A 10,788-nucleotide genomic window follows, 5' to 3' on the forward strand; every position below is an offset into this window, starting at 1 on the left:
TTATTTACGCTTTTAAGAACTTATTTTCCTGCAATATATGATCCTATACAATTTCTAGTTAGCATTGCAATTCCAGTCAAATGAAAAGGTTTGCGAAAAGAAGCATCTATATTAATTTTTAAAGTGCTTGGTGGTGGTAGTGGTGGTGTCCAATGATGTTCATCCCCTACAGACTGACTATTATGTGATGTATGAGAAATATGAATGATATTAGCCAAATAATGCAACAGTAGATGCATAGCAGAGTTAGGATTCACTATTTCATGTTGATAGTGAACTTTACACATGTATTTCCAAATATACCGTATAGTTGCGATCATTCCATGTAAAGAAGGGTTCTTTGAACTAAAGTTGATAACAACATTTGTTGTCTAAGAAGTAATCCAGTCTTGAAGTGTGTCAAATTGTTGAAAACGATGAAGATGTTGCGGTAAACAAGCTCTCCATATTGCAACAACAAAAAGGCAAGTAAAAAACAAATGATTTGTATCTTCTGCCTGATGAGTATTACAAAGGAGACAAATATCATTAGTATCAGTTGTATGATGTAAATTAGCCTTAATAGGTAGTGCATTACGTATGACTTTCCACATAAAAAATCTGCAACTTGAATGGAATTTTTAGCTTCCAGAATTTCAACCAAAAACTGGTGGTTAAGGAAAGAGGTGTTATTGGAGACTAAATATTGCAGAAATGGCGATAAGTTGAAGCATTTGAGATATACCCGTTGAAGTTAGAGGCCATACTAACTTATTATGTGATTGCAGATTTAAGGGGATAATTAATATAGAGTGCACCTGAAAAGGAGTGAATAGCTGCCGAAGAAGTGGAACATTCCATTCAGCCATATCTGAAATGATAAGTTGAGATGCCCATTCAATATCATTATTGTTAAGATCATTCCAATAAAATAAAGATAATGTTTCACTTGGGATCCAATTGTGTTTCCATATATTAATGGTTGAGCCATCACCCACTTGCCACTTACTGAACTGCTAAACAATATGAGTACCATGCATAATGCTTTGCCAAATCCAACTAGAGTTTTTGTTATCAGGACGAGGTTCATGTTTGATATCATGATAAGGAATATATTTTGACTTTAACGATTGTACATAAAAATCATTTGGGTTATGAATGATATTCGATGCTAACTTTGCTAACATGGCAGATTTGTAATGATGTAGATGTTTCAGACCTAATCCCCCTAATATTTCAGGCAGGTTCATTTGGACCAAGAAATAAAGTGTCTATTCTGATTGTTCAAAGAAACGTTCCACCAGTAATTCCGCTGAATTTGATCCATTTGATATATAACTGTATCTAGTAATTTCAGGACTTGCATATAATACATACTCATTATACTGAGAACTAAGTTCAGTTGAGTTGTCTTACCATCTTGGTTGATTATTTTGCTACTCCATGCTTGCAGTTTCGCAGACATATGCTCCAAGATAGGCTGGCAGTTCTTTTTCCTTGAACGGTGCAGCAATAAGGGTATGCCTAAATATTTTTCACCAAGGCCCATAATTTTTATATGAAGGATATTAATAAAATGATTCTTGAGATAAGGTGAAACATTTTTACTGAAGAAAATATTTGATTTTTTTAGATTCATTACTTACCCTGAAGACTTACTAAACTGATCAAGAATGTGTTGGAGGTTCCGTAGATGAGTTGGAGAAGCTTCAAGAAATAATAAACAATCGTCGAAAAAAAGAGATGACTCACCTCAGGGCTGTTTTTCGCATCTTTAACACCTTTTAAGTTACCCTGTAGTATTTGTGATTAAATGATTCTTGATAAAGCCTCCATAATGATCAGGAAGAGATAAGGTGATAATGGATCACCTTGTCGAATTCCTCGTGAAGAAGTGAAACAAGTTGATGGCTTGCCATTGATGAGAAGAGAGATGCTTGTTGTAGTAACACATTGTTTGACTAGCTGAATCCAATCCTTATGAAAACCAAGCTGCAAAAGAATATCAAAAAGAAATGACTACTCGAGTCTAACAAAAGCTTTAGACATATCCAACTTGAGGCCAATATAAGAAGATGTTCCTTTTCTTTTTTTCTTCATTGTGTGGATGGGATCATGTGCAATGATAATATTATTTTGAATGTGTCTACCAGGTACACAAGCACATTGAGTTGGTGATATGAGATTAACAAGTAATGATTTTTCAATCTGTTGGAAATGATTTTCGAAATAATCTTATAAGTAATATTACACAAACTAATAGGTTTGTATTCATTTGGTGTTTGAGGATGTAATGTTTTAGGTATAAGAACTTGAAATGTTTGATTAATATCTCGAAGCATGAATTTAGTAGTAAAAAAATGTCGAACCATTGTAGTTACCTCAGCACCAACCATAGACCAACATTGCTGGTAAAAAGCTGCCTGAAATCCACTTGCTCCCGGCGAAGCCTGATAGACGCGTTTATGTGTCTATTTTGATCTCAATTTCATATATTGGTACCCATTTCTGTACTTATTTAGGCATTTTCTGTCTTTGCAGGTGTTTTTGGAGAAATAAGATTTTGCGGCGAAATTGGCTCGAAAAGTGGTTTTTGCGTTCGTAGGAGGACATTTGCTATTCGGACTCTCACTTTGTATAAGGGGTAACCTAATTACTAAGGGGCATCCCATTTCCAGTCAGCCGCTAATCACATCCCTACTCTGGTTATGGGGCATCCATGTTCTTCCCCATTTGAACTGAATTTGGCGGGAAGACCTGGTTATTCCGGGTCAATCGAAATGTATGAACAACTTACATCTGCCTTTTTGAACAAAACATCGTATATTAGGACGCAAATCTGCACGTTTTCTCAACAGGAGGGAGAAACTTTGTATAGGTATTTGGAAAGGTTCAATGATTTATTAGCCCAATGTCCTCATAATGGTTTAGAGAAGGTTAGGTTAGTTCAGATCCTTTATGAGGGTTTAGATTATCCCACCACAACCACAGTAGAGTCTATGTGTACTGGTGGATTTGAGAACCAAACAGTTGATGACGCGATGACATATTTGCATGAAGTCGCCGAAAAGACCCAACAATGGGAAAGTAGTAGGGGACCCCAGAAAACAATTCTTCTCGGCAGAGGAAACGTTAATAGGGTAGAAGGAGGCTATGAATCAGATGCCAAAATTGCTGCTATAGCGAAAAGGTTAGAAGCTTTAGAAGTGGGCAACACTAGTGGTAGAGTGGAGCCTTTTTGGGAAGGCCAGAATAATGAAGAGCAATCCAATGCTCTATATAATAACACTAGGTTTGATAATCGTCAGAAGTTTGACCCATATTCATAAACCTATAATCCTGGTTGGAGAAACCATCCGAACTTTTCATGGTCTAAGGGCCAGAGTCAGGGTCAGTCTAATAATTCTAATGCTCCCCCAGGTTTTGGCTACACTAGGAATACATCAAGCCCAGAAAATAAAACGACTAGCTTAGAGGAATCTATTAAGATGTTAGCAAAAACTCAGGAAATATTAGCACAGAGCCATGTTAGTTTTCAACAGGAAACCAAGCAGAATTTTCAAACTAATGTTCAGAGCCTTGCTAAGTTAGAACTTCAAGTGGGACAAATAGCTAAGACCTTAAGTGAGAGAGATAATGGTAGGTTCCCTAGTCAGACTAATCCCAATCCTAGAGGAGTTCATGAAGTAGGTATAAAACCATCGAATCAATTGAATGCTATTAGAACCCTTAGGAGTGGTAGAATAGTAGACAATCAGGTAACCATGCCCGATAGTGAACATACTGTGGTTCACCCCTCAGGACCACTAGCTAAGGAAACTAATAAAATTTCTGATGATGCCAACTCAATTCCTGAGAGGTCTGATTCTGTGCCTAGAGCCCCATTTCCTCAACTATTAGTACCAACAAAGAAGGAATCGAATTTAATGACATATTGGAGGTTTTTAAGCAAGTTACCATAAACCTTCCTTTATTAGATGCAATTAGGAAAATTCCTGCTTATGCCAAGTTCCTTAAGGATATGTGTACGCGAAAGCGAAAACTTAGCGTCCATAAGAAAGCCTTTTTAGCTAGTCACGTAAGTTCAATTATTCAAAACACTACAACTCCAAAGTACAAAGACCCAGGTTCCCCTACCATTGCTTGTACAATAGGTAAACACCGGGTAGAAAAATCTTTACTTGACTTAGGAGCCAGTGTGAACCTACTTCCGTACCATGTGTACTTACAGCTAGGACTTGGTGAAATGAAGCCTACTCAGATAACACTGCAGTTAGCTGATAGGTCTGTTAAAATTCCTCGAGGTGTTATTGAGGATGTCCTTATTGAGGTCGAAAAGTTTATCTATCCAGTGGATTTTGTGGTCCTAGATACTCAACCTGTCCCTGGCCCATAGAACCAGATACCTGTGATTTTAGGTCGCCCGTTTTTAGCTACGTCGAAGCGATCATTAACTGTCGAAATGGTGTGATGAATTAATCTTTTGGTAATACGACTATAGAGATGAACATTTTTAATGTCAGTAAGCTACCTTATCAGCTAGATGACACATGTGTTGAAGAGGTGAACATGATAGAAGCCTTAGTTCAGAAGTCATTACCAAACATTTTATTTGAAGACCCATTAGAAAGTTGTGTATCCCATTTTGGTTTAGATTTTGATGACAATAGCACTATTGAACAAGGGAATGCTCTATTAGATTCTACCCCTGTATTAGACACTGATAGATGGGAAGATAGGTTCGAACCGCTACCAGTTTCTGAGACTACCCTAATTCCTTCTTTAGAAGAGCCCCCAAAGTTGGACCTTAAACCACTACCCGATACTCTACAGTATGTGTTTTTAGGCCCATCTGAGAATTTACCTGTGATTGTAGCTTCCGATTTGGATAGTGATCGGGAAAGTAGGCTAGTAAAAGTACTTCAAGACAATAAGGAAGCTTTAGGGTGGACTATAGCAGACATTAAGGGTATAAGTCCTACTGTGTGTATGCATCAGATTCATTTAGAGGAAGACTCCAAACCTTCTAGAGAGATGCAACGTCGACTGAACCCTAACATGAAAGTGGTAGTTCGAAAAGAGGTGCTTAAGTTGTTAGATGCAGGTATTATTTACCCAATTTCAGACAGTAAGTGGGTCAGCCCTGTTCAGGTTGTCCCCAAGAAATCAGGTATCAGTGTAGTCCAGAATGATAATAATGAATTAATCCCAACCCGAGTGACCACGGGATGGCGTGTGTGTATTGACTATAGGAAATTGAACAAGGTCACAAGGAAGGATCACTTTCCTCTTCCTTTTATCGACCAAATGCTAGAGCGATTAGCTGGACATAGTCACTATTGCTTCTTAGATGGCTACTCCGGTTATAATCAGATCGTTATTGCCCCAGAAGACCAAGAGAAAACCACTTTTACCTGTCCCTTTGGTACCTTTGCGTATAGACGCATGCCTTTCGGGTTATGTAATGCCCCTGCGACTTTTCAGCGTTGTATGATGAGCATATTTTCTGATATGGTAGAACGGTTTTTAGAGGTCTTTATGGATGATTTTTCAGTATTTGGTTCATCTTTTGATGAGTGCTTGCATCATTTGACATTAGTGTTGACAAGGTGTAAGGAAAAGAATTTAGTGCTTAATTGGAAAAAATGTCATTTCATGGATGAATCAGGAATTGTCTTAGGGAACATCGTTTCTTCAAAGGGTATAGAGGTAGACAAAGCCAAAATTGACCTTATTAAGACTCTACAGGTCCCAAAAACCGTAAAAGATATTAGGTCATTCTTAGGGCATGCAGGTTTTTACCATCGATTCATTAAGGATTTTAGCTTGATTTCTAGACCTGTTTGCAATTTGCTTGCAAAAGATGTTAAGTTTGTCTTTGATGATGCTTGCTTAAAGGATTTTGATAATCTTAAAACTTTACTCACTACTGCCCCGACAGTCCAGGCACCTAACTGGAACCTACCCTTTGAAATTATGTGTGATGCTTCAGATTATGCTATAGGCGTTGTGCTAGGTCAGCGAGAAAACAAATTACTCCATGTGATTTACTATGCTAGCAAAACTCTGAATGATGCCCAGATGAACTATACAACTACCGAGAAGGAATTTCTAGCCATCGTGTTTGCCTTGGATAAGTTTAGATCCTATTTATTAGGTTCTAAGATCGTAATCTATACTGATCATGCTGCTTTGAAATACCTTTTGTCTAAGAAGGATACCAAACTAGATTGATTAGATGGATCCTTTTGTTACAAGAATTTTGTCCAGACATTAGAGACAAAAAGGGTGCAGAGAATGTAGTAGCAGACCACTTGTCTAGGCTAGTTGTTAGTTCCCCTAATAATTCCCTCCCTGTAAGGGATAGTTTTCCTGATGAACAATTGTTCTCTGTTTCTCAATCACCTTGGTATGCAAATATAGTGAATTATCTTGCTACTGGTCGAATGCCTCAACATTGGGGTAAGAAAGACCGTTCTAGGTTTTTAGCCGAGGTTAAGCATTTCTTTTGGGACGATCCTTATCTGTTTAAGTATTGTCCGGACCAGATTATTAGGAGGTGTGTATCTGAGAGTGACCAGTCTAGTATTATCTCCTTTTGTCATGAACATGCATGTGAGGGTCATTTTAGTGCTAAGAAGACTGCTGCTAAGATTTTGCAGTGTGGATTTTACTGGCCTTCGTTGTTTAAAGATTCCCATAATCATTGTGTTTCTTGTGAGCGTTTCCAGAAGTTAGGAACCATTTCCTGTAGAAATATGATGCCTTTGAACCCTATTTTAGTGATTGAGGTCTTTGATGTGTGGGGCATTGATTTTATGGGTCCATTTCTTATTTCATTTGGCTATCTTTACATGCTTGTCGCTGTAGACTACGTGTCTAAGTGGGTTGAGGCGGTTCCTTGTAAAACGAATGACCATAGGGTCGTAGTCCAGTTTTTGAAAGAGAATATACTTACACGTTTTGATACGCCGCGGGCTATAATTAGTGATGGAGGTTCACACTTTTGTAATAAACCGTTTGCTCTTTTAATGAAACAATACGGTATTACCCATAAAGTAGCAACCCCATATCACCCTCAGACTAGTGGTCAGGTAGAGGTTTCCAATATGGAAATTAAACGTATTCTAGAGAAAACAGTTAATCCAGATAGGAAAGACTGGTCGTCGAGGATTACTGATGCCTTATGGGCTTACCGTACTGCGTTTAAGACACCCATTGGAATGTCACCTTATCGTTTAGTGTTTGGCAAGGCATGTCACCTGCCTGTTGAGTTAGAGCATCGAGCCTATTGGGCTATTAAGAACTTAAACTTTTCACTTGACAAGGCAGGAGCTCAAAGAAAGCTCCAGCTCAATGAGTTGGACGAAATTCGTAGAGATGCATACGATAGTGCTAAGGAGTATAAGAACAAAATGAAACTTGTGCATGATAGGAATATTTTATGAAAGTCATTTTCTCCAGGTCAAAAAGTTCTTCTATATGACACTCGGTTGCATCTATTCCCCGGGAAGTTGCGCTCTCGATGGACCGGTCCTTTTGTGGTCCGTACTGTTTTTTCTCATGGCGCTGTTGAGATTGAGACACCAGATGGTAGTAGTTCTTTGAAGGTTAACGGTCAGCGATTGAAGCCCTTTTTAGAGCCTTTTCCTACAGGTGATGTTGAGGAGGTCCCTCTGGAGGACCCTATTTACCTTGATTGACCATCGAGGCGATTTTGTATGTTAATTAGCTTCTGAAATTTTTGATCGAATTCAACTTCAGATCTACTTTTTTTTCTCTGCTACTGCTCCATGACTCAAGTATTCGATTTCAATTTTTTGCTTCTAGGTCAACGATGAAGAACAAGGGGTAGAAAAAGGGGAAGATGAAGAAAAATATTTTGGAAGTGACGAAAGAAAAGAAGAAGATTCAAGAATCAATTTTTTATTTTCTGCTGGAACTTTAGAAACAACTCCAAAATCCACGAAGGCTAAGTCAATTTTAGGTTTTTGTTTGAGTATTAGTGTAGATTCTATTAAAATCACGTTTTTATTTTGAGATTCATCAAAAAAAATCTATGATCCAACGATTTGATTTGGTTTCTTTTGTTTCCTTAAAATCACTATTTTTGTCTTTTTTGGAAACTTTGTGTGATCCTACATTACATATTATTATGTATTGCTGGATTATACACAAAATATTTCTTATACGTACAAAAGCGTAAACTAGTTTTGTACCTAGTACATACTGATATGTTATGTACATTTAATCAATATGTATTTTCTATCAGTACATATTTTTCTTTGATACATATCAATATGTGTTGTGGGATCATAAATTTTTTCCTCCATTACATATTTTCCTTAGTACATGTGAATATGTGTTCTTGAATCAATACATTTTTTCCTTTAATACCTATTTTTCTTCAATATATACCAACATGTATTATGGGATCATACAATTTTTCCTTCAGTACATATCATTATATACTGTGGGATTAAACATCTTTCCTCCAATACATATTCTCCTTTAGTACATACCAATATGTACTGTGGGATCATATAACTTTTCTTTAGTACATATTTTCCTTAATACATATCAATATGTATTTCTTGGATCAATATGTATCGTGGGTATCATCTACTCTATTTTCTTCGGTATGTATTTTCCTTCAGTCCATATCAATATGTATTTGTCGGATCAATATGTATTGTGGGATCATCTTCTCTATTTTCTTCATTACATATTTTCCTTCGGTACATGCCAATATGTATCGTGGGATCATATGCCATATATATAGTTTTGGGTAACAAACATAAATCTTCATCATCATCATCTTCTTCTTATTCTTCTTCATCACTGGATCTATAACGCAATTTTTGATCTATTGTTGTTGATGATTATTGATTAGTATGATTTTCTAGTTTGATTTTCGATTCAGATGATGATTTTTCTTTCTTTCAGATTTCTTTGATGATCTTGATTCCCTTTCTGTTGATGAATTTTTCGGTAATCAGATTTGCTTAATTTGTTACGTTTTCTTTTCTTTTCTTTTGTAGATGATTTTCTTGTTTTGATTTTTGATCGGTTTGCTATTTCAGTTTTTCTGGGTTCGATTTGTAGAGGACGTGGGGGGACGTCGGCTAGATTTCACACGTGTATAATGATAAACAATGAAGTAATTTTGTCTGTTTAAAACTTTGTTTGACCTCCCAATAAATGATATTTCCCGCTGGACTACGGGTTAACCCGGATCGGATTTTGTGGACCAAACAAAAAATTTCTCTGAGAACTTTGTTGTTTAGTCCATTAAACCTGACCCGGGTTAATGGCTAGTCCAGCGGGAGAATTTATGTACTCGCTAGTCCAAAAAAGGTTTGAAAATAGTAAAATTACTCTGCTAACCCTAACAACACATGTTACTACATATCAATATTGCTGTGCATTGATAGTACATATGTAGTATCAATATGTCATGTATTGATACTGTTATGTATTGATACTACATATCAATAATGATACTACATATGTTACTACATATTAATATGTTATGTATTGATACTACATATGTTACTACATATTGATATGTTATGTATTGATACCACATATCATATTGTTATGTTACTACATAGTAACATGTTATGTAATGATACTACATATTAGTTATGTATTGATAATGTTAAGTGTTAAGTATCAATATTGATATGATACTACATATCAGTTGTATTGATACTAATTAGATCTGGAAAGGTGTTTTAGGCATTTAAAAACACACTTTATAATCTCCATAAGGTTTTCGGACCAGCGAGTAAATAATCTGGTCCACAAACATATTTTTGGACCAGCGAGTAATTTTTTCCTTGGATTGGACTACACAGCAACCGGGTCAGAAAATAGTGCATTAACTAGTAATTCCTAGAATTTCTCTTATGGTGGGTTTGGATGCAGAAATTACGTTTTCCAGGGATTTGTAATCCCATGGAATTATGAATTACGGGATTTGTCTAAATTCCATGCGTGTTTGGTAACCAAATAAAAAATCCCGGGAATATGGTAAATCCCCCATTTGAAATTCCCTGTCATGTTTGGCATCACTTTCAAAATCCTAGGATTATCATAATACTCTCATCTGGAATCCTTTGAGTTGTTTGGTTAATTTTTCCATGGAAAGGGAAAAAAAAACCACAAACTGACGAATACAGAAGGTACAATAGTTATGAGTATAGCGTGATTAAGGAAATGTGCAGTAGATTGTAATGGTATCCATAAATCAAGAAATCAAAATATTAATCCATAAATTCAAAATAAATTGTATCGTAAGTAGCTAACGATTAACCAAGTACGACTTATTCTCTATGCAACCTTTTCGTCATACCATTACTAATAAAAACGACAATCACTAGAAATCGCTTGCCTGAACATTCAAATTCATTCGTAGCCATAGTTTCCGGTCCTCAAAACTCAAAGTCAAGAAGACCTTCCTCCTTTCAATGTCCAGTAGCAACCAGTTGATAACATATAATCCGATATGGGTTTCCAAATTAAGTTCTTCCAATGCCTTATGGCATTCTTCCCATCATGAATTATCCATTTCATTTCTCTTGTCTATCCCCCATTAATGGTGAAAAATTCGCACGAGTAGGCTTTACCCATTCTTTACCAAGCTTTAATATTGCAAGCAGTACATTGTGGAAGTGTCTATGTACTGTTTCAGTTGACCTTATAACATCGAACCCACTGTGTCTCATTTTTGTGTCGTGGCCTATGATAAGAAGGAATATAGCCACTTGCTCTGGTATGCCAACCCATCGACTACTTTCCAACCCC

Source organism: Papaver somniferum, chromosome 8, assembly GCF_003573695.1.
Source record: "Papaver somniferum cultivar HN1 chromosome 8, ASM357369v1, whole genome shotgun sequence".
NCBI lineage: Eukaryota > Viridiplantae > Streptophyta > Magnoliopsida > Ranunculales > Papaveraceae > Papaver > Papaver somniferum.